Raw genomic sequence first — 26,846 nt, 5'->3', positions numbered from 1 at the left:
GATGAACAGTATATTGGGAGGAGAGTGAAGGAAATGAAGGCACAGGGAGCAAGAAGGAGAAGGAGACCAAAGCAAAGGTGGGTGGACTGTATCAAGGATGACCTTTGATCAAAGGGATTAACCGGTGATGAGGTGTGGGACAGAGGTAGATGGAGAAAGCTGGCCAGAAACATCGACCCCACATAGAAGTGGGAAAAGATGTAGACAAAGAAGAAGAAGAAGACAGGAAAGCATTCTGTCATAATATCCCTAAATACAGAACAGGGCATTTGACAGTATATACATAAAGCCATTATCCCACAAGGGTTTGTAAATGTACTGACAGTAACTGACAGTATCAGCCTCAACTTACTCTCCTCTGACCAATAACTGTATGCTATGTTGTATGGAAGATGAAATATCATTAGTTAGAGAAAGGATTAATGAGGTAGAATCCTTTATGTATTTAGGATCTATGATCTCCAGTACAGTATCTTTAGAATTAGAGTTTAGTGAATGACTTAAAAAAGCAAATCAGACAATGGCTTGGTTAAGAAAAATTTGGAAATCGAATTGCCTGAAATTACATATAAAAATCAGACTATATATCAGTTTAGTGAGATCAGTGTTACTGTGTGGACATGAGTCATGGTATGACAATGAAACAATCTCCAACCGATTTAGTAGATTTGAGAATAAAGCCTTCAGAAGGATATTGGGAGTTAAATGGCAGGACAGGATTAGAAATGAAACTATCCCACAAGGGTTTGTAAATGTACTGACAGTAACTGACAGTATCAGCCTCAACTTACTCTCCTCTGACCAATAACTGTATGCTATGTTGTATGGAAGATGAAATATCATTAGTTAGAGAAAGGATTAATGAGGTAGAATCCTTTATGTATTTAGGATCTATGATCTCCAGTACAGTATCTTTAGAATTAGAGTTTAGTGAATGACTTAAAAAAGCAAATCAGACAATGGCTTGGTTAAGAAAAATTTGGAAATCGAATTGCCTGAAATTACATATAAAAATCAGACTATATATCAGTTTAGTGAGATCAGTGTTACTGTGTGGACATGAGTCATGGTATGACAATGAAACAATCTCCAACCGATTTAGTAGATTTGAGAATAAAGCCTTCAGAAGGATATTGGGAGTTAAATGGCAGGACAGGATTAGAAATGAAACTATAAGAGAGATTGCTCAAGTGCCATATGTGGATGAGATTATGGTGAGAGGTAGATTGAGATAGTTTGGGGATGCTCTTTACACTCCCCAAGAGAGATTAGTTCCCCAAACGTTTAACTGGGCTCCACAAGGGACTAGAAAAGTTGGAAGACCTAGGACTGCATGGCTGAGGACTATGAAGTGTGACGTAGATAAATGATTAGAGAAGTATTGAATTTAAAGCTCAAGATAAAGACGACTGTCGAAATCTAACCGAGGTCCTTTACGTCAATAAGCGTATGCGGAGATGATGATGATGATCAAAGACTTCACGGACTGCTGGTATCTCTGAAGGTGAGGTTGACAGAAGAGCGTGAACCATTGGGGTAGTTCACTCAGGACCTCGACTAGAAGAGCCAGCAGATTGAGATACCACTATGCATGGGGACCATCTGGGAGCCACCATGGTCATCCTGAGTCCTGGTGTAACCAACACACGGTTAATTAAAAGGGGGCCACATCACGCTGAATGCAAAATAAGCATATGCCTCCAAGCAATCTCATGGGTGTTGGGAGGCATATTTGAACATAGACCATGGGTCTGGGAGCAAAACACAAAGAGCTTCCTGTTTAACCATGTGGCAAAGAGGAACAGGTCAATCCCTGGAAACCCACAAGGCAAGAACCTCTCCACTACACAAGGATGTAGGATCACTCTCACCCTACAATCTGCTCTAGGCTAACGAGTGTGTCTGCACCTGGCTGACAACTCCACGGTGTTGGAATGTCGCCCAGGTATGCATCCGCTTCATCACTTTGCAGAGAGGGCGTCGGCCACTACGGTAGTGTTGTCGCTTATTGACACAACCGAGTGTCTCCTCAAACATGCTTCTTGCAGAATGCCAAAGTTGCTGCAGGACCACGAACATCATGTGCTCGAGGGGGCTGGGCACTGGCAGCACTATCCCTGAGGATTTATAGGTTCTCATAACAGTCTCCCACAACCAAAAGGAAATCCTGTTTCTAGAAACCTACTTTTTGGAGCGACCAGTACTTAAGAACAGATTAAAAATATTAGGTCTGAAAGGCGCTGTCCTCTTCAGGAATTTGCTAACTGCTTTTATGGGACAGAGTAACAGATTACCAGGATCATTAGTTACCTTTTTCTCTCCACCCTTGAGTTGCCTTTTGGTCTCGGGTGCGAGAGGACATGTCACAGCCCGCATTCTTTCTTGGTGCCCACATGGATTTATTATAGTGGTACCTGTGCTGTGATCCTGTACTGATTCGTTCGTACAGTGAACTATATAACATTTACTTGTTGTGGAGGATATATTGAGCTGTGATACTCGTAGTGATAAAATGAAGTCATTCAGTGAAAGCAATCATATTCGTTTTCTCTAGTGTAGTCGCTACACAGGGGGATCGTGTCGAAAGCAGCCATAACAACGTATGGATGAGGACAGTGAGAAGTGACCTTTAATCCCAAGGTGTGCCTAATCTCAACCTCCCATCCCAAACCAGTGACCTCTGATACGACGATTAAACTTTACCTCGATGTATTAATATCATCCTAGAAGGATTAATATATATTATTCCTCCTACATCTCGTCCTTCGCTATTTCTCCCCATATCCTTTTCTCCCCGCCAAATCCCCACCTTCCTGGTCTACCTTTCACCCCTTCTCTCTCTCCAAATTTACAGCTGACCTAACGCAACGTGCGTGTTCTCTACCACCATGGGAGAGCCCTCAGAAGATATGTCAAAACAATGGAACCCGCCTCGCGGAATTTCGGATGAGAGTACGGATGACCACAATATGATTCCAAGACACAGGAAAAAAAAAGAGAAGGCGAGAGAAGGAAAACATTGCTGTGAAAATTAACGAGATTAGAAATGGTGGAATGGTAATAAATAATGGTATTAAAGAGAACAGTGAGAATGAAAATGACTCAAATAACGGATTTTGAGCGAAGCGAAAAATCTATTTTTGGGTAAGATGGCCATGTCGTCCTGATGGAAGTTCCTCTAAGGTAGCTTCCTAGGGTATATTACAACTACGGCGATATTCCCAGAGAATTTACCTTAAGGTACCCAGAATTCTAACTCCTAGAGCGAATATCCCTAATAAAAGAATCAGGGATATCGCAAAATATCAGCGGACGTATTCTTGACACGCCACATGGCAATCTGTACCCCGAACAGAGTTAACACTTCGTAGGGGTCAAATGGCAAGAAAACGAAAACGATAAGAAAGGGGGGAGCCGTTCGTAAGGCATCTCTCCTCCCCGTTTCGTAAGCGTGCCCTGCGCCGCTCGCGGCGCCATCTGTATTCCTTGTAGCGATACACGAGGTGCTACAGATACTGTATGTAGGGAGGGGTCCTACAGCCCTTTCCCTTTTTTTTTTTTTTTTTTTAAAAGGAAAGGGGCAGGGCGGGTCCATCAGGACGACATGGCCATCTTACCCAAAAATAGATTTTTCGCTTCGCTCAAAATCCGTTTTTTGGGCTCAAGCCATGTCGTCCTGATGGAAGTGTACCAGAGCATTACTGTATCTGTGGATTCTCAAAACGTGCCGCACTCCTCAGAAATATTTCCCTAGTCAACTCGACTGAGAGACCTAAGATGTTACCGTTATACATCTTTTCACTAACCATAAACCATGATAGCGCTTCCTGCCCCCTACAGGGAAGAGTCCTACTAGACTCTGGGAAGGAACGAAGAGTACATATACCTATGTATGAATCACTGGCAAGCCCATATAGTGGTCTCACCCTATATGAAGTAAAGCATAGTCTGTAAGGAACTACAGCATCAAAAGGAAATATCGACAACCCCATGGTCGAAACTGAGTTGGACAAAAGGTTTATAACTGTGTAAGAATAAACTTGCTGCCGCTACCATCCTCTGAGAAGGATGGAGCCCTTTACACTAAGGAAAGTATAAACCAATGTAACAAGGCTTGCATCAAGGAACAGGCTATTATAGATATCCCCGATTAACGTACATAGGCTGAATGCTCAATAACTGATAAGAAATTGACATAGGTGAAGAAGACGCAAGGTTCCCGAGAACAAGTTTATTGACAAACAATAAATAGACATGGTTACCACAAATATATACATATAATCGGTGGATAACCAATAATTTGCACAAGTACGGTAGTAAACAGATATATGTTTATCTGAAAGAAAACATTAGAGACACTTTTCACGTACCAAGGTATCAAAATTAAAAGTCCATGTTACTAGCCACTGACATTAGCGTCAAAAACGCTCGGCACACATGTCTGTACTTATGCTAAATTCACCTTAAAGACGGAACAGTCACTGTGGGCACCCGGTGCCCTCACTCCCAGATATAGCACCGCATATAACTATACACTCACCCTGGAATTAATAGTCCCAATTAAATCCACTGTTCCTCGCCGAGTTAAACAGCAGGGTTAACGACGCAACCAACTGCTACCACAGACCTCTTTAGCTGCTCCACTTGCTTAGCATAGTGGCGAAAGAACACCCTGGAAGACTTCCAGCCAGTATATGAACGAAGGTGTTCAAAATCCATAAAGTTAAAGAAGTTTAAGGATGAAGCAACTTTCCTCGGATCATGACCTGCGGGTGAACTGTCGGGATCCGCTCTGCGAATAAAGTATGTAATTTTCGCCCAGAGTTGATTCAAAGATAAATTCGAGCCCGATGTTTCTCCTCTGAACAGTTGACCCCCTTTGAAGTCTGAAGTTCTACGAAGATAGACCTTTAGGCATTCTACGGGACATAGAGATGCATCTTCTTTCAGAGGGCAGATTCTCCAGGGACCCCACCTGTTGGTGGGCAACTCGTTCTTAGCGAGAAACGTAGGGTCCGGAAACAGGTTCAGTTCTCCCCCCATCCAGGAACTGAACGCGGCCCTCATCTCTCGAGAGGGCTACAATCTCACTAACTCTGGCCCCGGACGCGAGTGCAAAAAGGAAGATAACCTTTTGAGTCAAATCCTTCAGTGCACACTCCTCATTATTCAGTAATGAGGCGAAATGAAGGACTTTATCTAAAGACCATGAAATAGGCTTTGGAGGAGCTGAAGGTCTAAGTCTGGCGCAGGCCTTCGGGATCTTATTAAAGATTTCGTTAGCGAGGTCTACCTGGAAGGCGTACAGAATGGGCCTTGTCAAAGCAGACTTACTCGTAGAAATCGTGTTAGCTGCCAGCCCCTGTCCGTGGAGGTGGATGAAGAAGGACAGGCAGAAATCCGTCGAGATCTCATGCGGATTCTTCTCTTTGACAAAGGCCACCCATTTTTTCCAAGCAGACTCGTACTGCCTTCTAGTAGACTTGCACTTATATTCCTCCAGGAAGTCAATGCTGTCTTTCGAGATCCCGAACCGCTTCTTCACCGCTAGGGAGAGAAAATCATGAGCTGCAGGGTCCGGGTTTTCTGTAATGAAGCATAGACAGTCGACTTCTGGACTCGCTGGGACAGAACTGGGTCTGGGAGTGGCAGAAACTTCAGTCGTAGTTCCAGAGCCAGAGGGAACCACACGCTGTTCGGCCACTTGTGGGCCACTATCGCTGCTACTCCCTTGAAGGACCTCAGCTTGTTGAGGACCCTCAACAGAAGGTTGTGAGGGGGGTACAGGTAGATCCTGGACCATCTGTTCCAATCGAGGGACATCGCGTCCACTGCTTCCGCCAAGGGGTCCTCGTACGGGGACACATATCGCGGCAACTTCTTGTTGTCCTTCGTCGCGAAGAGGTCTATCTGCAGTTCTGGGACTTGACTCGAGATGAAGGAGAATGATCCTGCGTCTAGGGACCATTCCGAATCTACCGGTGTAACCCTGGATAGAGCGTCCGCTGTCACACTGCGGACTCCTTGAAGGTGAACTGCCGACAGGTGCCACTTCTTCTTCTCCGCCAGTCGGAATATGGCCAACATCACCTGGTTGAGAGGCGGGGACCTCGATCCCCGCCGATTCAGACATTTCACAACCACCTCGCTGTCCAGTACCAACCTTATGTGGATCGAGTGACGCGGGGAAACTTTCCTCAGGGTAAGAAGTACTGCCATGCTTCTAGAAAGTTTATGTGAAAGGTCCCGAATAGCTTGGACCAGCTTGGACCAGGTCCCTAGGACCTTCTTCCGATGAGAGTGACCTCCCCACCCTTCCTTTGAAGCGTCTGTGTGAATCTTCACTGACGTGGGAGGTGGCTGAAGAGGTACCGACCTCTTTAGACGTCTGGCCTGAGACCACGTTCTGAGAAGAGAACGTAGCCGAAGCGGAACCGGTCTCCTCAATTCCCTTCGCGCGTTTGATGCAAAACTTCCCCAAACTCCGGCTGCATCCTTTAGCTGTACTCTTAGCACCGGGTCTGTTACCGACGCAAACTGAAGAGAGCCCAGAACCCTCTCTTGTTCGCGTCTTGATATCCTCTCGGAATCTACAAGTCTCTTGACAGACCCCGCTATCTCCTTCCTTTTCGACATCGGGATGGAGAATCGGTGTGACACTAGGTCCCAGTGAATTCCCAACCACTGGAACCTCTGAGATGGAGAAAGACGAGACTTCTTTCTGTTGATCTTGAATCCTAGATACTCAAGGAACTGAATCACCTGTAGGGAAGCCTGCAAGCATTCCGCCCTGGATGCTGCCCACACCAGCCAATCGTCCAGGTAGGCTACCACCTGCATCCCTTTTAGGCGTAACTGTTTGAGCGCTGCGCTCGCAAGCTTCGTGAAGATCCTTGGGGCTATGTTTAGCCCGAAAGGCATCGCTCTGAAGGCGTAAAGTCTTCGTTGTAGCTTGAATCCTAGGTAGGGGGAGAGACGGCGACTGATTGGAACGTGCCAATAGGCGTCTGACAAGTCGATGGAGACGGTAAATGCCCTCTTGGGCAGTAAGGCCCTTATGTGTTGCAACGTTAACATCTTGAACTTGTAGTTCACTATGAACTTGTTGAGTGGCGACAAGTCCAGAATGACTCTGAGTTTCCCCGAGTCTTTCTTGGGAACACAAAACAGCCTCCCTTGGAACTTGATGGACTTTACCCTCCGGATCACCTTTTTCTCCAACAGTTCTTGAATGTACTCCTCCAAAACGGGGGTGGAGTGTTGGAAAAATCGAGGGCACGGGGGCGGAGTGCTGTACCAGCTCCAACCCAGTCCATTTTTGAGCAGGCTGTGGGCCCAGGGATCGAAGGTCCAACAATCCCGAAAGTACTGTAGTCTCCCTCCTACCGGCATCACTTCACTTTGACTGCTGCCCTGCAGTCTTGCCTCCTTGGCCGTGACCACCTCTGGATCCCCTTCCCCTTGAGGGGCGTCTAGACGAGCCTCTGGCTGCTCCTCTAGGCTTTGCTCGAAAGGTGGTAGACTGCCCTTCGAACACTGGGTTGAATGCCGGGGATGGCGAGGACACGGCCTGGGGCACCCATTGGAAGGTGGTCGGGGCCTGGGCTACCATCTGGGGCACCGGAGGCAAAGCCAATTGTTGCTGCTGCTGACGTTGCGGTCTGAAAGGCTTGGCTGGGCGGGGAGAAAACCTAGATTTCTTCGTCTTCCCCTTCGGTTGGGGACCCTCATCGGGGGAAGACTTCCTCTTGAGGGACAGGCCCCACTTAAGGAGAAGATTCCTATTCTCCGTGGCTGCCTTGTCCACCACCTCCTTAACTACATCACTGGGGAAGAGATCTTTTCCCCAGATGTTGGATGAGATCAATTTCTTCGGTTCGTGCCTCACTGTAGCCGAGGCGAACACAAACTCCCTGCAGGCCCTCCTCGCCTTGACAAAGCTATAGAGGTCCTTTGTCACCGTGGCCAGATGGGTCTTGGCCACCACCATGAACATTTCATGGACCTTGGGGTCGCTTGCCATTGTCTCCATGGTTGTCTGGAGAGACATCGAGGCTGCCAGACGCTCCTTTGTCTCGAGCTCCCTTCGCAGAAGGAATTCAGACAGCTTAGGGAGGTTTTCGCCGAACTGCCGACCTGCGATATCGGCGTCCAACTTCCCAACCGAAAAGGTAAGATGGACGTCCTTCCAGTCCTTGTTGTCCATCGGCAAGGCTAAAGACAAAGGCTTGCATTCCTCCAAGGAGGGGCATGGTTTGCCAGCCTCGACTGCCTTCAGAACGGCCGCGAACCCTTTCTGCAGAAAGGGGAAGGCCCTAGCCGGAGAGGATACGAAGGAAGGGTGCTTCTTACTCAAAGCAGCAACTTTCGAGTTCGAGAAGCCCCTCTCCTTCATTGCAGACGCCAGCGAAGCTTGAGCCTTGGCGTGATCCAAGACGATCACCTCCTTCGGCTCCGTCTCCTCCCTCGAGGCCGGTTCCTTCTTCAGACGGACGTAGCAGTCCGGATAGGCCCCTCTGCTGGGCCAGAATTCCACCTCCTCAAGGGGAACTGAACCCAGCTTCTCCGACATGACGATCTTCCCGACCGTCATCGGCATGTGCTCGGCATACCTCCACGGGTTGGCATCCGAGCACACAGGAAGGTCTTTCACGTTGAGCTTTTTCGGAGGCCCACGTGATGCTGCAATCCTCTGCATCTGTAGTTCCATTGCAGCTGCCTTCTGATTGTTCTCCTTCTGCATTTGCTGTATCATGCCAACAATAGAGGAGAGAGCTTGTCCCAGCTCTGGTGGAAGAGCGGACGAAGTAGAGGGGATAGGTTCAGGGGCCTGAACCGGAGCGTCCGATGGCACGGCATCCTCTTCCTCCACGACGTTCGGATCTTGATCCTCGTCCTCGCCCCCTGCGAGGAGGTCCTCTTCCGCCCGTTCGGACATGTCCGACATCTTGTCGTCCAGCTGAATGTCTTGCATGGCATCCGTGACTTCAGCATCCACGGGGATCTGGACGAGAGGGATCTCCGGCCGAGGCTGGGGGACGACAGCGTCAGCAGAAGCCTTGGGAAAGAGGTACGCCCTCATCTTCTCACTTGGAAGATAAGGTCCAGAGGTATTGTTTTGGAAACCCCTTACCCAAACACGAAGCTTCTCCCTCGCTGCATCCGTTGACTCTGCCGACCTAGGGGAATCAAAGGCCTCAGCTAGCAAGTTAGTACACACTGAACATACCTGGGGGTCCCAGTAACGGAGATCATCCTTGGAGGCTGCGCAAGCCGCGTGCCTCCTACACAAATCATGCCCGCAGGAGTTCTTACTGCGGACGTTGCAGAAGACGCTACCGCACTTCGGATGTTCCTCCTGTAAAAGAAGAAAATTTCCATGAATATCAGGTGAATTTCAATTCACATGTACATACAAGCATGTACAAAGGAAAGACACACACTTGTGTTTCCCACACAGTCACTTGCAGTAGCCTTCCAGCAATTAAAATCAAATGGTTAGTCTTTGCTAGAATAACCAAAGTAAATATTTCCCAAGGGAAATAGGTGTAGCTCACACCTAAGGTGAGACTTTAACATACTGGCTAAAGACAGAAAGAACTCTCTTTCCATCTCTGTAAGGCAACACCAAGTGACTGCACAAAGCAACACAAGCATGTTAGAAAATACAGTGTTGTAACACTACTATATTATAGCCTCTCCCCACAGTATATGCTATACAGGGGAATACTGATACAGTATATGGGGTGGCGTGCCGGCCGGCACTCGCCGGCCGACACCCCCAACAGGTAGGTCTCAAGTATACAACTTAAGAACTCTAAGGCGGCAGAACTCTAGTTCCGATGTCTGTGCCGGCCGGCAGTGACTGCCGGCCGGCAGCTACACTAGGTGGCGCCCGGCTGCCGACCACCACTCCCAGTGGCCAGCAGACAGGGCGAGGTAAAGGCCGGCCGGCAGAGGTAAACAACCCATGCCGGCCGGCAGCCACGCTAGGTAGCGCCCGGCTGCCGGCCCCCAGACGAGTGAGGTGACCAACCGGCAAAGGCATGTAGCCATCGCCGACCGGCAGCGAGAGAACTAGAGAACACCAACTGCCCGGGTCGGCAGAGTACAACACACAAGAAGAAAACAGAATGGGTGCCGGGCTAAGAGGCTATACTACCTCAACGCCCAACACCCGAAAGAGTGCTGAAAGGAAGGGGAGAATCTAATTCAGGCTTCCTAACCACTGCTCACTGGATCTACAGACAGGCGTGGATGAGGGACCAAGGGAGGACCGGGCAGCACTCAAGGTAACAGGTCCTCTGCCGGCCGGCACACTCTGCCGGCCGGCAGGGAACCAAGTCAGCTCCCCATCCTAACCTGTGCTAGGTACGGATGTAGGAAGGCAGACACTAATGTCATTACGGAAAGGACAGAAGGGAAAGGGACAAGAGGGTCCTGTCCAACCTTGCACTGGTTAAGGATCACCCACGGCCAAGAAAGCCCATCTCAGCCTAGGGGGAATCCGGGGAGGGAGGCCGGCAATACTTGCTGCCTCCCTATAACCAATGCAAGGAAGGTATTGCTATTCCATGGAAAGGGACACACCCCACACCCGGAACAGCAACAAGGACAAGTCTGAAGGGTCACCGAACGAAGGGATCATAACTACAGAAACCTTCAAGAGTGACCGAAGGAGGCTAAACCTCCTATGTCTGTGTCAGACAGCGAGGGAGACTCTACCCCAAGCCAGACCAACACAGACTCAGACTTAAAACACTGCTGTACTGCCCCTCTCTGAACCAGACTAGCTGGAGCAGGAAGGTACAGTACCACCCCAATATAGTTGTATCGAAAGTTAATTCAGATAAACCACTAGGGTTAAGCCCAAGGCTTAAGCAGAGGGAAAGGGTTTGCGCGCCTTCCCCGAAGAGAAGGGAGCAAACGGGAGGAACAAGAAAACATATCAATAGCCTAAGACAACCTAGCCTAGGCACTGGGAGAATCGATTACCTAAATCACCGAAACTCACTCATATACCATCTTGGAAAAAACTCAGCATAAACTTATATGTATAACGTTGCCTAACGCTTCAATAAAATTTAAATAACCACACTTGGAAGACTAAATATCATGCAGGAAGTACAAGGGCCAAACGACTAGGCTACAAGGTCTAGCGTAGGCCAGCCTAGGCAAATCCTTCGCCAAGGCACTATACTACAGCATCATAAAAGTATTCCTAAATAAGCTAAGCAGTTAAATTTATTAAAGCGAAAAGGGGGCTGGGAACATCGCTCTGGCTAACCAAATAAATCCTATCTAGCGAGCGACAGCGTCCAGGACGCCTCCAGCAGGCAACAGCTCTTGTATCAAAGATAACTATTTTAATTACTTTAAATTTTACCAAGAGCCAACATTTATACATAAAAGAAATGGTACTCACCTTATCGGAAGCAGAAGAAGTTGGAGAAAGCATATTAGCTTGAGTAAATCCAAGATTTTTGGTAGAAACACAGGGAAAACACCGAGTTGTATAGCTACGCAAAAAGGAATACAGATGGCGCCGCGAGCGGCGCAGGGCACGCTTACGAAACGGGGAGGAGAGATGCCTTACGAACGGCTCCCCCCTTTCTTATCGTTTTCGTTTTCTTGCCATTTGACCCCTACGAAGTGTTAACTCTGTTCGGGGTACAGATTGCCATGTGGCGTGTCAAGAATACGTCCGCTGATATTTTGCGATATCCCTGATTCTTTTATTAGGGATATTCGCTCCAGGAGTTAGAATTCTGGGTACCTTAAGGTAAATTCTCTGGGAATATCGCCGTAGTTGTAATATACCCTAGGAAGCTACCTTAGAGGAACTTCCATCAGGATGACATGGCTTGAGCCCAAAAAATAGTTTAAATAGCGTTTCAAAAGCATATGTAGATAACTTAGCAGCACAGGAGTCAACTACACTCTACTTCCCATGAGGTTACACTGGAAATGAAAAAGATAGAGAAAAGTGGATATCTGAAGTGTATAATAAGGGGCACTCAATTAAAGCTTACCAAGGGAAAAAGGGCCTAATAGGGCTAGGAAGTGCAAAAGAAACCTTACAAATGCTAACGAGGGAGTAGTGCTATATCAACCTGAGGGTAAAGAAAGACAAAAAAAATTATAATACTAGATGTTAATCCAAGCTACATGACATTGGAACGGGTATAAGAAGCATACCCTGCTATCAGTGGACTTGCACGGAATAAATGGAGCAGAACAAACAGTGAAATAATTGGGTGGTGAAGGGGAGACATCCCTGATCATCTGTTAATTCCAATTTATCCTCATCCCCTTAGGATCAGAGAATATGTGCAAAAGCCTATTCTGTGTGGAAAGTGCTCTAGGAGGAATCATGGTAAGGATAAGTGTAAGAATTCCGCTAGATGCAGATTTTGTGCCCAAAACCATGAGTCAGCCACATGCCGAGCTCTTATCAATGCTTGGAATGAGATTGCTCCATTATGTTGCAACTGTGAAGGCAGTCACAATGCAAATTTTACCCAGTGCACTAAGCACCCTACTGCAGCTCGAGCCCCTGAAGCCCATAGTGCAGCAACTAGCAGAGAAGAGCAGGGAGGCATCTCAGGGCCTCCAGCAGGACATGCCCTTCCCAGGAGTGGAAGCTTAATGTATAAGGAAAATTTCCCACCCCTGCCTGGGGCATGGATTACTACAGAAGCTACAACATCCAAACCAAGAACAGAGGTTAGTCCCTTGATGGTATTAAATAATAGGCTCAATGACTATATAGAGACAGCCAGAATAGAAAATGCTCACTATACAAATCTTAAGTGAACACCTTGTAGGCCAGAGCAAAATACTAGATAAACTGGTATTAGAAAAGGATAAGGCACCAATGAAGAATCCACAGGCAGATGGAGACAAACAAGAGATGAAGCAACTGACAGTAGAAAACAAAAAACTAAGAGAGAAAAATACAAAGCTACACCAGGAAATAAAGAAGCTACGGCAAGACATTACAGCATGCAGGAACAAACCAGCAATTGCAGATGGTAACTCAAGCAGTAAGGATGTCTTAGACTACTCAGGCTACAAGACAGATGTCGCCTCTATCAACTATGACAACATTCATATGAAAATAGCATTGCCAAGGGACATATCAGCAAAAAAGATCAAGGAATTACTCACACAAGTATATCAAGAAAATAGCTCTGAAACACCAGCAATGATAACAAAAGTGGCAGTAGCTGCCCACAGAAGTAGTATGGAGATGAGAGAATTAATTAGAGAGATGATAAAAGACACTAACTCTGAGAATGAACAAGATGGACCTTCTCAAGATCTGTAGTTGGAATACAAACAGTCTGGCAAATAGACTAATTGAAGTGCAACAATTTGCTCTTGAAAATCTGGCGGACATCATACGTCTGCAGGAAACGAAACACATGCCCACAGATTATATAGCCATTCCAGGGTATCACTTTGTCTCAAAAGTTAGTGTCCAAGCCAACAGGACTGATGGCAGAACAATAATGAGTACAGAAAGAACCTAGCTGTAAGAAAATGCACAAACCCAAGATTAGGTGCAAACACAGACTGCCTTACCATAGGAATACATGATGAAGGTGAAAAGCAGCTATTCAGCGTGTGCAATACATATTCCCCAGCACAGGTCCTGGACATTGATAGTAATAACCTACTAGCACAAGATAATCCCTTGTTGATAGTGGGTGATCTTAATGCAGTGCATCCAAAATTAGGCTCTGCAACAGGGAGGAGGAATGTAAATGGCATACATATGTACAAGTACCTCATGAGCAGAGAAAACAATATAAGAATTCTAAATGATACAGAACCAACACATACATAAGGAAACAAGCTTGACTACATCTGCATAGTTGGAGATGCAGATGTGCAACACAGCTGTGAGATAGTGGATACCCTAATATCAGACCACTTTGGCATCTATGCAGAGATTGTACTGAACAAAACCTTTAAAAGAAAGATTACAGCACGAAAGAAAATCAACGTACCAAAAAAATGGGAAGACAGCATCAGAAAAAGTATGAATGTTTGGCATGATGGCTATGAAGCCAAAAGTAGTGACCAGTATAATGAGGATCTTATAAAAAGGCTAGAAGAGGAAGTGCTAGAGTGCACACATCAGCAGAGAAGAGAACCACAAAAGCCACTAACAAGCTGGTATGATGCAGATGATGCAGTGAAGAGAATAAACAGGCAGTATAGCAAGGCAAAGAAGAAGTGGATGAATAAACCCAGCCCAGAAAACCTAACAATATGTAGAAGACTGGAGAAACAAGCGCAAGACGTTAAAAAGAACTCAAGAGAGAAGTACTGGATTAAGTTTATGCAAGGCATCAATGAAAAAACACCTCCTTGTGAGGTCGCAAGGCGAGTGAGGATAGCCCAAGGGAAGAAAAACAGAGAAAAACTCCATCCGAATCCGAGAAAAAGAGCAAATGAACTTATGACAGAGTGGGCATCTGATGCAAGCAATGATTCATTACCTATCGAGGTTAGAATGGCAGTTGAGAAAAGGATAAGGAAGAAAATAAAGAAGTTAAGGGAAGCACTCAAGAAGATAGGGAAGTGTGATGACAAACCCTTCACAGAACAAGAGCTGCAGGAAACTTTAAGGAGTGGGAAGTCTACTGCACCCAGATTAGATGGGATTAAATATACTGCTATCAGGTTCCTCACAACAGTGAGTGGAAATCCAGTTCTGAAGCTTTACAACATGATATGGTCAGGGCAGCCCATACCCAAAGCATGGAAGAAGTCCCTCATAATACCAGTACCAAAACCAGGAAAGCCAGGTGAATTTTGACCCATTTCATTAACATCATGTCTGTGCAAGGTATTTGAAAGAATATTACTAAACAGGCTCAATTTCTTTATTAGGAAAAGCTGTCAAAGAATTTATATGGCTACATACCTGGAAGGAGCACACACCACTGTATTCATAGAAAGTGCAGCCTTAGGGTTAAAATACAGTGTTCATAGATTTAAAGCCTTTGATAGGGCTAGCCATATAATTATTTTGACTGAGCTAGCAGAAATGATAGAAGGAAGAATCCTACAGCTCACAATGGACTACCTAACAGATAGAGTCAGTTGTGTCTACTTTGAAGGCGTACAATCAAGATGGGAAAAAATGGAATTGGGTACCCCTCAGGGAAGTGTTCTATCACCTACTCTCTTTAATATTCTAATGAATGAACTTGGGAAAATTAATATACCAGGAATCATAATAACCATATATGCAGATGTCATAGTGGTACAAGCTAGCAGAGATAAGAGAATAAAAAGGGCAATTAGGGCTTGCACATCATTATGTAACAGCATAGGATTAGTCATATCACCTGAAAAAACAAAGATGATAGCAAGGGGCACACGCAACCCCTCGATACTGCACATACAAGGGCAAAGAATAGAGAAGGTAGCCCAGTACAAGTACATGGGTGTCACACTCAGTAACAGGTGTCATAAATTGTATGAAGTTAAGAGAATAGTTCAGGCTTCAGCACTGAGGTTGCGCCTTCTTTGGAAAGTAGCATGTGGCTCTGTGGGTGCAAGTGTACCAATGGTAAAGTAACTCTATACATCTATGATAAGATCAATAACTGATTACAGTAGTAGCATGTTGCTGCCACTGAGGAAGAGCTATATTGGTATCCTAGAAATCATCCAGAACAAGGCAGCAAGAAGTATACTAGAGGCACCTAAAAGTGTCAGGCAAGAAATATTGAGGAATGAGGCATGTCTGAAGGCAATACATCATAGATTAGCAATAACAGCTATCGTCCAATTGTATAGGTCTATCATGACAGATGACGATGGATTAACAAGAGATACTCTATTCACAACTACCCTAAAAGACTAAAGAATGGTTGGGTTACCACAGCAAGACAATTAATAAAGGCCTCTAGCATGAAAGAATATCTAGACATAACCAAGATAGATGTAAAGAGCATTCCGCCATGGAGTATACCAGAGACTGAGATACTGCTTTCAACTTTAAAAGGGAAAAAGGAAGAGATAAATCCAGCATTGTTGAAGAATGACTATTTTCAGAGGCTGGACAGTATTCAAGGGGAACGAGTTCATTATTACACAGATAGGTCACTTCTGGAGATGGGAGAGCAGGAAGCGGAGTAACTGTGTATCAGAATGGAGCAAAGGTACACTCTCTGTCCCTACGATCGTCAGATGGATGCTCCATACTACAGTCAGAACTGTTGGGTATTACGGCTGCACTAAGCATTATAAAAAGGAATAAGGACAATGCCATAATAGCAACAGACAGCCTGAGTGCCCTGCAATCTCTAACACCAAGAAAAGCTGAATCAAACACCATAGTGTGAAGAGCTATAGACCTGCTATCACAGATCAAACAAGCGGGCAGAATGGTTGCATTCATATGGGTGCCTTCACATATTGGAATCAGAGGCAATGAGAGAGCTGATGAGCTCGCTAAAGAAGGCGCAAGGAAGGAGAGAGTAGATTACAAACTGAAACCATCCCTGAATATATTGAAGGGCTCTGTTGGAATGGAAATAATGAATAGTTACAATGAGAGAATAGAGATGCTCAAAGAAACACACACATCAATAAGAAAATATCTTGAAATAACTGAAGGAAAATCACCTGATTATAAACTCCTTGGACTAGAGAGCAGAAGAGAACAAACGACGTATAGCAGACTAAGGATGCAGAACCGATACCTATGGGAGGTGCTACCAGCTGCCAGTCCATCAGAAACATGCTGCAGACTATGTGGCGGGCTAAGGAAGCACACTCTCAGTCATTATCTCATGGAATGTGAAGAAATTATTCATTACAGGCCACGGGAACTGAGTGGGGTTGACCTGCTCAAGCATTTTCTGCAACCTGGTGTGCTGAAAAAGGTTGTTGCTACTCATCCAAAATTTGCTTGCTCCAGATAGTCAATAGACTTGTATATACTGTAATATGTACATAAATTAAATTGCAGTACATCTCATTTTGCAGCTACCTGGTAGCATTATAAAACCTGTTGTATTTAGTTTTCATTTTAATAACACTTTCACAAAAATTTTGTGTTGACCTCATCTAAACGTAATACTCCAGGAGCCAAGGGGTGTTCGCATGCTAAAAAGGGCCCCTAGGTTACTCACTATTTTCTGAAAGAACATCACCTGGGGCATCATTTTAGCGAGGGTAGACATTCTGAAACCCAGCTGTAATCTTGCTAGGGATGGTTTTGTAGCTATTGACCATACTAAAAATTTCCGCAAAAATTTGGGGTAGGGGAAATTCAAATCTTAATAATAACTCAGTAAGGAAATAAGCTATTTGCATGAAATACCCATCAAAATGTAGCTTATAGGGCATGCTACAAGATGAAAGTAAGAAATATTAAAATAGGTCAAGGTCAAGGTCACCAGAGCTCTTAAAACTTAAAATTAAACCAGAACCCAGTTGTAAACTAATTTATTCCTTTATTTGTAGATTCTAGTAGAGTACTACATAGGAAAGTTTTTAAAAATTATTTGAAGAAAAAAACACACTTTAACCCTTTTATTTTCAAGTCAAAATATCGAAAAAAAATGCCAAAAATGCAATTTTTCAAATTTTGTGCATGATATGTGAGCTTTATGAAAGTGTGTCAAAAGAGATAAAAACACCCCCAAAACTTTAGAAAATACAGGATTAAGAATAGTAAGAAACTTATAAATGTCTTTTTAGAGGGGAACAGAGGGGCCATGAGGGTAAGGGTAAGGGGGTAGGGGGTAGACGTTGAAAGAATGGTGTTGAAAGTGTTTTCACTTATCATTCACAGTTTTTAATCTACTGCCTGTGACCTGAACTTACTCCCTGTGCATTGGGCCATAAATGCAGAGGCCTGTGAATCAGTGAGTCAGCACCTTTATAGGGAATCCCCACTTTCTACACTGTACATTTTGCTTGTGTCCATGAAGCCACTCATCAGAGTCCCTAAGTTTCTTTCATGGAAATCATGCACTTCTAGGTGAGTACATATAGATGGATAGATTATATTAAAATACATCATGTAGCCTTCCTTGAGTGGGTACTCTCTTACTATTTCATGTAATTTAAAGCCATTGGGCATTTGATGTGAAGAGATGAGAAGATGTTGCATTGCATTTCAAAATCTTAGGTACATTATACATACACATATATACATAACATACATGTACATAGATAAATTGCATACACATTAAAAATTAATGTCAGGGGGTTAGTAGTAAGAAAGTTTCCTCTGTTGATTTCAGGCTATTCTGTGCATGTGTGAGATGGCTAGTTTACCAACTAAACGCTTGAGGAGATCAACACCATCACCAAGCCCACATCCGCCTGTTGATATAGAAAAATGCATCATTTGCCAAACGGATCAGCCACAACTTAATACCACCAGCAGTGATAACGGCAGAAAACGTATTGCTGAAGCAGCATCTATACGAAAGGATGTTGTTTGTGATAGATTGAAACAGGTCGACAATAGTAAAATTGTTTACCACATAAGTAATGACTGTTATAAACAATATACTCTGAAGAAGACCCTTGATAGAATTAGGTTAGCAGGCTGTCCAGTCTCTCCTGATCCAGGTACACAGCAGGGCTCATCTCACTCAAATTCTAGGTCTAGGAGATCATCTATTGCTTGTAGAGATCCTGTATGTAAGCCTGATGACGTTGACATTTTCTCACAAAAGTGTGTACATCTGTGGGAATTCCAAACACAACAATGATTACTCAAAATATAGCATCTCAGAAAAAGGGAGGGCTGATGCCTTTCTGAAAGCAGCTTTGCTTCTGCAAGACGAGGTATATATCAAAACTTCAGACTTGCAGGATGCAAATGCAGTATTCGGAGCTGATTTGTATTGCCATAAGACATGTGTTCGGAACTACATACGAAAAGGAGAGAAACTCTCAGGGTTGCAATCAGTTGGTCAGCGGAAGTTGGATATATTTGAGAATGTGTTGAAAGATATAGAATCTGACTTGAACACTGGGAAATCTTACAACCTGTCATTTGTAGCCGATCGTTGCAACATGTTTTCTAATGAAAAGCATCGGAACTACAAGTTTACAAACAGAGATGTGAAAATGTACCTAATCAGTGTGTACAAAAATGAGTTGTCATTTTTTTCGCCTCCAGGTTCTAGTAGGTTGCCCACAATGTTTTTCAGGGTAGGTGCTAATACACCGCAGGTACAATCAGACACGTCTGGTGGAAACGATTGTGACATTAACACTGTTTTGAAACGTTGTGGCAGGTTGTTACGACAGTGCATTATGAAACATGACTTTGAACTTGATGACAAATTTTGTGACTGCACTGAATTAGAGGATGCCTACAATGCTATAGTCCTTCCAGATCAGGTTGGACATTTCTTCTCAGGATTGTTTGATGTTGATATTGATTGTGATGATGGAGAAGGCACTGATGCAAATCTGGAAGATTCTGAAATTGACTCAGAAACTGCTAAGCATAATAAGATCTTGTCTGTGTTCCAAGTGATATTTTTCATTTTGAACATTGGTAGAAAACGTACACCCCTTCATATGCTGAATTCTGAAGCTGTTTACAATGCATGTAGGTCCAAATTATTGGTATCAAGTCTCAATAGGTTTGGGCTGGCGATAAGTTATGATGAAATCCTGCGTTATCATTCTGACATGGCATCATATGTTATTGAATCCAGTCAGGGTGGGGCCGCTCTTCCTAGTAATTTTGATGGCAAAGAGTTTACCATGGGGGCTTTCGATAATTCTGATCATGAGGAAGGCACGTTGTCGGGCATAGGGGGTAGCCATGATACGGTAATGGTCCTAAGGCAGGACAAGCCTGAAACTAGGAATGGTAAGCCCAAAAGGTCAGAGACGAATGTATCGCACAGGGATTGACAATTTAAAGAAGAACTAAGTTGCCAGATTCTCAGGAAATACTACAAGGTATCAAAGAAACCAACTCTTTCAACTTTGTATGAAGCACCTGAGGAGCATTTCAAGATGGATGAGGTTGAATATAAGCAGGTTAGGGCAAAGGATGTCGCCTGGGTAGTAGGTAGGATGGACCTGTGTGATGATGAGGTTGGTGAGACCTATGAAAAGCAGACCATGCCATCCTGGAGTGCCTTTAACTCTTTGGTCACTAATGAGAACCTTCCTGTAAAGATAGTAGGGTTTTTACCGGTACTACCCTATGCAGTGACAGAACATGCAACGGTGTATACTGCATTAAAAAACTTCCAGGAAATTCTTCGGAAACTAGAGCAGACTCACCTCCCGGTGGCATGTGATGAGGGGGTCTATCAGATTGCTAGACAAATTACAATGCAAAACCCACAGGAATTTGTAAACATAGTTTTAGTTTTAGGGTCCTTTCACTTGATAAAGGTGCTGACTGGATGTGACTCAATAAGTAAATTCGGAACGAAAACAGCGGCTTTGAAGGCCAAGCCTGAGAAATTTCTCCAGAACTTTGCCAGGAATCCATATGATACAGATTTCACCTTAGTGGAAAAATTTCTGGTGCAGGTGTATCCACTGAAAGCTCCAGGTGATTGTCAAACAATGGACCACCTCAGATACCATGTATTTCACCACAGTTCCAAAACAATCCTAGACCTTCCACCAACCAGCAGATTGATCAGAGGCCATATCCAAAGGGCTGTCTATGGGTCATACATGCAGACACACTGTTTGGATAATCCACATCTTTGAGCAGGATGGCCTATTGCGTCCAGTGCGGGATCAAATTTTGATGCCACCTGACTTTCCTATGCCATGCACATGCACTTCATGTGCAACGAAACGTTGTTCCTGCGGGAAGCGTGGCATCAGGTGCTGCCCTTACTGTCAATGCCAAGCTTCAGGCAAGGGGTGCAAGAATGTAGGATAGATCATCATACAGAATAGATTTAATCACATTGAATGGTGGTTTGGATGTCAGCTCCACTTTCATAAAAGAATTTTCCTGGGTTGCGAAACGTCAGTGTTTGCAATGAGGATGTTTCTGGGCTCGAACCTGTGCCGCCCAGTGAATAAGCTCCATTTAGCACTTATTCTTAGGTAATTTACTGCTAAATATACCAGAGAAAAAATGTAAAGGAGTGCTAGGTTAACTAGCTCGCTCACCTATTGGTGTCGGTATAAAATTGGGCGTATAATCCAGAGGTCCCGCACTATTTAGATTCATCCACGACAGAAACCCCAATAGAGGAGAGCCGTTCAACCTCACTCGGTACTACTAACACTGCATCCGCTCAGAACCCAACTCCTTTTAGCACGTCTTGTGTTGTAACCCGCTTTTTTGTTGTGCTCTCGTTTTTCCACTTATTTTCATTGGATTATGGCTTCTTCGTCGGTTTCCCAGGAGACACCGTCTAAGTTAAGTACCAAGCTTGGTTTTGCTGTGTTTTGAGCAACCTAGATCGTTTAATATTTGAATTATAGGAGTTTATTCTCTTCGTTCATATCGATCTTGCTTGATTCCACTTACAGTTGGTACTCCTGTTTTGAGAGCTTTTAGTTTCACTCGCGGTGTTACTATATGTATTATTTTTATTATTTTTATTATTAAATTTTATTTGTTATTGTGGATATTCATTATTTAGCGTTTAGAACCCTCGTGGTTCACTTTTTGGGCCGATATCATTTACGTATCGTTATGGCTGCCGACCTTCGTTGCTAGGCGGCAATGTTATTTTTTAAGCCATCAGGTGTGTCTTTTGTGATTTAATTATTATGTTGCATGCCTTGCCCAAAAAATTTTTATGTTTATTTTATATTATCAACGCTATCACTATTATAATGAATATTGTGCTATTACTCCGTTTGATCTGTCTGGTTGGGGATCGTCAGTTGGTAGCCCTGCTGCTCCGTATCACGTGATCCTCCCCCATGCTCCCCCTCTCGCTAGGTGGGCGCCTAGGCTTCTCTCCCCCCCTCCCCTAGGGGACCGTTGCCTTCCCTCCTTTTAGAGGGGGTAGTTCAGTGTTTATGGACTTTGTCCTCCGGGTGTCCCGGCGGGTTCGTCTCTGTCTAGTCTGGTTGGCCACCGGTCAACAGAGTTGGATCCCGGTGCACCCTATTTTATATTCACTTATCACACTGGTTTATGTTATATGAAACCCTCTGGGTTCGGTTGGCGGTTCTTATCTACAGTTCCGCCCCCCTATTAATTTATAACAGTTCCTATGATTATATATAATGATTATATGACAGATCACTATCCCGGAGTTCCTATACAAATTGGTTTTGGATACTTTTATTTCCCGGCCCGGGGCTTAGCCTCGCCCCGGGAAATCAGACACCATGTGTCTTAATTTCTTGTTGTTGCATCCTTTTTTATGCTCCCGGCTCGACCGGAATGGATGGCTATACTTTAGTCTTAAGCTAGACTTATGTTTAGGCCCGGGTCCTCCGGACCCGCCCCTACTTAAGAATATTACAGTTAAGCTCTAATCTTGTGTTAGGCTTATGTTAGGCCCGGGTCCTCCGGACCCGCCCCTACTTAAGAGAATTACAGTTTCTCATATACTATTCTTTTTATAGATGGTGCATTGTCAGACGACGGCCTGTGCAGCTGTTCTACATCAGCCCTGCGGCCATACCGTCTGTCGGTCTCACGCCCTCTGCGGAGTGCAGCTGGAGGATGTCGTGGTATGGCACCCGGATAACTGTGTGGTCTGTTTTGACCTCGTTACCACCCTTAGATCTGACTCGGTGAGTCCCGTTGGCTATGTTGCCTTCTTATTTATCTTACCTTATTTGGCATACATACACTATTTAGTAAGATATCTATGGTCTTGAAGGACCACTGGGAGTCTTCCCTTTTTTAATTCCCACTATTATTTCAGGCATCCCCGGAGCAAAAGTCTGCGGCTCGGGCCACACTGAAAGTGTGGGTTGGTGGTTTTGCCCGGAACGTGAAGTCCAAGCGGCCGTACGTCCTCTCCGAGGACTACTGTTCCTTGATTTACCCCAACGCCAAGTCTTCAGCCGCTGTGGCTAGGCATGTTGCAGCTCCCATCATTGCCCACATTGATGCCACCATAGCGGGGTTCATTGATCCAGAGCAGGATCCGTCGGACGCCCCCGGAGATCTAGAAGACAATGTTGCCTCCATGAACCTTGACGTGGAACCCATGTTATTGGATGATCCAGATACAGGTAGGGTGGTAAGTGTGGCAGGTGTTTCCGGCGCTGAGATTCCTATCCTCAGCCCCTCTCTTTCTTCTTCATCTGATCGCTCTTCCTTTCATGGTTTTTCTGGGGACCGTGATTCGTCCCAACGATCACACTCGGTTCCCCCCAAGAATAAGTCTAGAACCTTACCTAAAGCTCGTAAGCCTCATAAGGCTTCTCATGGTTCTAAGCAGAATACAAACCTGTCATCTAAGGCTTCTGGCTCCTCCTCTAAGTCTCGCGACCCGGGAGTTCATTCCGCCACTCCTGCTGCTAGCCCGGGCCTTTCCGAATCAGCCATGCTTCGCATCGTGTCGGAGATGCAGGCTAAGTTGGTATCAGAGATGCAGTCTAAGATGGACACGATGTTCTCTAACATCGGTCAGAGACTTGGGGCATTAGAGCAAGGTGCTCCGGAGCGAGTCCAAAGCTCTCTCATCCCGGATGCCTCTAAGCTCCCGCCGTTTGCCAAGAATAACCCTTGGCGTATGGCTCTTCATTCCCCGTTCTCAGACGGAATGTTAACTTTGGAGGGTCTTGGCACTCGTCCCCTAGAGGACTTTGAATTCTTTCCTCCTGGTCTGGCATTTCCATTTCATGGTTATGCCAGGCTTACCGAGGAAGCTTTGGTTCGGTTAGACAAGGTCCCCAAAGAGACAGTCATCTTCCCTAAAGAGCAAGCCCAATCTGTGTGGGCCAGATTCCTGAATGACATCGGCTGCACCAACACCATGTTGACGCCCTATAAGAGCTCCTTCACAATGTTCTTAATGGACAAAAACACCGTGACTCCATGTGTCAATAAGGTAGCAGAGCTTGCCTTCCAATATGCTCTAGAGGAGAAGCCCTTGCCTCCCATCCGAGAGGTGGATCCAATCTCCCTCCTTCTTCCTTCAGGCATTGAGTGTTGGGACAACGTCCATACCACCTTTACCTCTGGCAAGCTAGCAGCAGACTGTGCTTCAGTAATGTTTAGTGAGCGGCTTCCCCGTCTCCCGGAATCCCTCATTAAACAGGAGTATGATTCCCGCCTACGCGTTGGCCGTACTCTGAACTTGGCCACTTCTACGGAGTCGATAGCCTTGACTTACGATACTGAGAGTATTTTTAAGTCTCTCAACAAGGCTACGTTGCAGTCATTATACTATGACCTGTATGACTTCGCTACTGCTAAACGCAGGTGTCGCAAACATGTCCTGGCAGAGGCGACTATTAGGCATGAACCTAATAAGCTTATCCGGTCCTCCTGTTGGGGTCCAAATCTCTTCCCTTAGGTTCTTGTAGAGGAAGTCTTGGCAGAGGCCACTAGAGTCAACCAGAGCCTTAAAGCCCGTTGGGGTTTGACTCCTAAACGTAAATATGACCCTGCAAATTACCAAGCCCGGGGTAGGAAGAAGCTCCGTCCATATACCTCCACCCAGTTCAGGCAACAGCAGAGTGGTTCGTCCAATTTCCGGCTGCCTCTTCCCCCATCTCCTGTTGCCCCTGCACAGCCTTCCACCTCTCAGGCTCCTTCGGACGACTATGTCACCGTTCTGCTCCCTAAGAGCCAGCTTTCCGGTGCCTCCGCCACTTCTCCTGCCTTTAACCAGTCTTATGAGGCTCATAGCTCTTCCCAGAGTTATGGTAGAGGTAGAGGCTACCACCGTGGTTCTAACCAGAACAAAGGCAGGGGAAGAGCCTTTCGCAGGGGAAAGAACTTCCGAGGCGGACGTGGAGGCAACTCCTCAAACCAATACTGAGGTGCAGCAGGTAGGGGGGAGGCTCTATGCCTTCCGCAACAAATGGAGGTTCAGTTCCTGGGCTTTCAGTATCATCTCCAAGGGACTGGGGTGGAGTTGGATTCAAGGACCTCCTCCTCCGAACAAATTTCATCAACATTCCACTCCGGACCTGGTCGAATTTGTCCAGGATCTTTTACAAAAGAACGCCATACAAGAAACGAAACACCTGAAGTTTCAAGGTCGGCTGTTCAGTGTCCCGAAGAAGGATTCAGACAAGAGAAGAGTGATTCTAGACCTATCCCTTCTCAACTTGTCCATTCAATGCGACAAGTTTCGAATGCTTACCGTCTCGCAGGTGCGGACCTTACTTCCCCGTGGGGCCGTCACCACCTCTATCGATCTTACAGACGCCTATTATCACGTCCCGATAGCGAGACACTTCCGTCCGTATCTAGGCTTTCGCTTAGGGGACAAAAGTTACTCTTTCAAGGTGATGCCTTTCGGGCTCAACATCGCCCCAAGGATCTTCACAAAGTTAGCAGAAGTCGCTGTTCAGGAACTCAGAAATCAAGGGATTCAAGTAGTAGCCTATCTGGACGACTGGCTCATTTGGTCAGACACCTCCCAAAATTGCCTAAAAGCCACTCACAAAGTCATCCATTATCTTCAATCTCTAGGCTTCCAGATCAACTTCAAGAAGTCCCGTCTTCTTACAAAATCGAAGTTCCAATGGCTCGGCCTGCAATGGGATCTTATATCTCATACTCTGTGTCTTCCCAAACCCAAGAGGTTAGAGATTGCAAGGAACACCAAACGCTTTCTCAAAGACAAAGTAAGTTCCAGACGACTCCAAGAGAGGATTCTGGGGTCCCTTCAATTTGCCTCAGTGACGGATCTTCTTCTGAAGGCAAAATTGAAAGATATCAATCGTGTCTGGCGTTCGAGGGCGAACCGGAAGCTCCGGGACAGGAAAGTCCGCCTTCCTCCCATTCTACGGGAAAGACTTCTTCCTTGGACAAGAGCAAACAGTCTGTCAAAGTCAGTTCCCCTTCGATTTCCGCCTCCGAAGTTAATCATTCACACGGACGCATCCTTATCAGGTTGGGGCGGCTATTCTCAGCTCAGGAAAGTTCAAGGTCTTTGGTCCCCCTTGTTCCGCCAATTTCACATCAATGTGCTGGAGGCCATGGCAGTTCTTCTAACCCTGAAACGTCTCGCTCTTCCCAAGAGACAACACCTTCGTCTGGTCCTCGACAGCGAAGTGGTGGTCCGCTGCCTCAACAGAGGCGGGTCAAAGTCAGGGCCTCTGAACCATGTTCTAGTAGCCATATTCTCCCTAGCAGCCTTGAACCGTTGGCATCTTTCAGCTGTCCACCTGGCGGGAGTCCGGAATGTAGTGGCAGACACCCTGTCCCGGACCTCCCCTCTAGAATCGGAATGGTCACTCGATCTAAAGTCATTTCGGTGGATTCTCTCTCAGGTTCCCGGTCTCCAAGTGGACCTCTTCGCCACGGAGTCCAACCACAAATTGAGAGTATATGTGGCTCCCAATCTAGACCCTCAGGCTTACGCCACAGACGCCATGTCTCAGAATTGGGACATCTGGGAAAAGATTTATCTCTTTCCCCCGGTGAATCTTTTGCTGAAAGTTCTAGACAAGCTGAGATCCTTCAAGGGACAAGTAGCCTTGGTCGCACCAAACTGGCCCAAGAGCAACTGGTATCCTCTCCTGCGAGAGTTGAGACTATACCCTCACCCGATACCCAATCCGGTTCTGTCTCAGATAGTACAAACACGCGTTGTGTACGCTTTCTCAAACATTCAGAGCGCCCTAACTTTATGGACTTTATGAAGTTTGCGGCCATGCATGGTGCCAATATTGATCCTCAAAACACCCTGTTCCTAGAATCGGATAAACGG

General features: G+C 45.6%; 1 protein-coding gene across 1 annotated transcript in view; it reads right to left on the bottom strand.

The window, feature by feature from the left end:
* LOC137643806 (uncharacterized) overlaps nt 1-26,846 on the bottom strand; it is a 94,830-nt gene that overhangs the window by 634 nt on the left and 67,350 nt on the right. The window lies entirely within an intron of this gene.

This window comes from Palaemon carinicauda, chromosome 7 (genome assembly GCF_036898095.1).
Source record: "Palaemon carinicauda isolate YSFRI2023 chromosome 7, ASM3689809v2, whole genome shotgun sequence".
NCBI classification, from domain to species: Eukaryota; Metazoa; Arthropoda; class Malacostraca; order Decapoda; family Palaemonidae; genus Palaemon; species Palaemon carinicauda.
The sequence above is the reverse complement of the archived record's forward strand: the minus strand, read 5'-3'. Positions and strand labels throughout refer to the sequence as shown.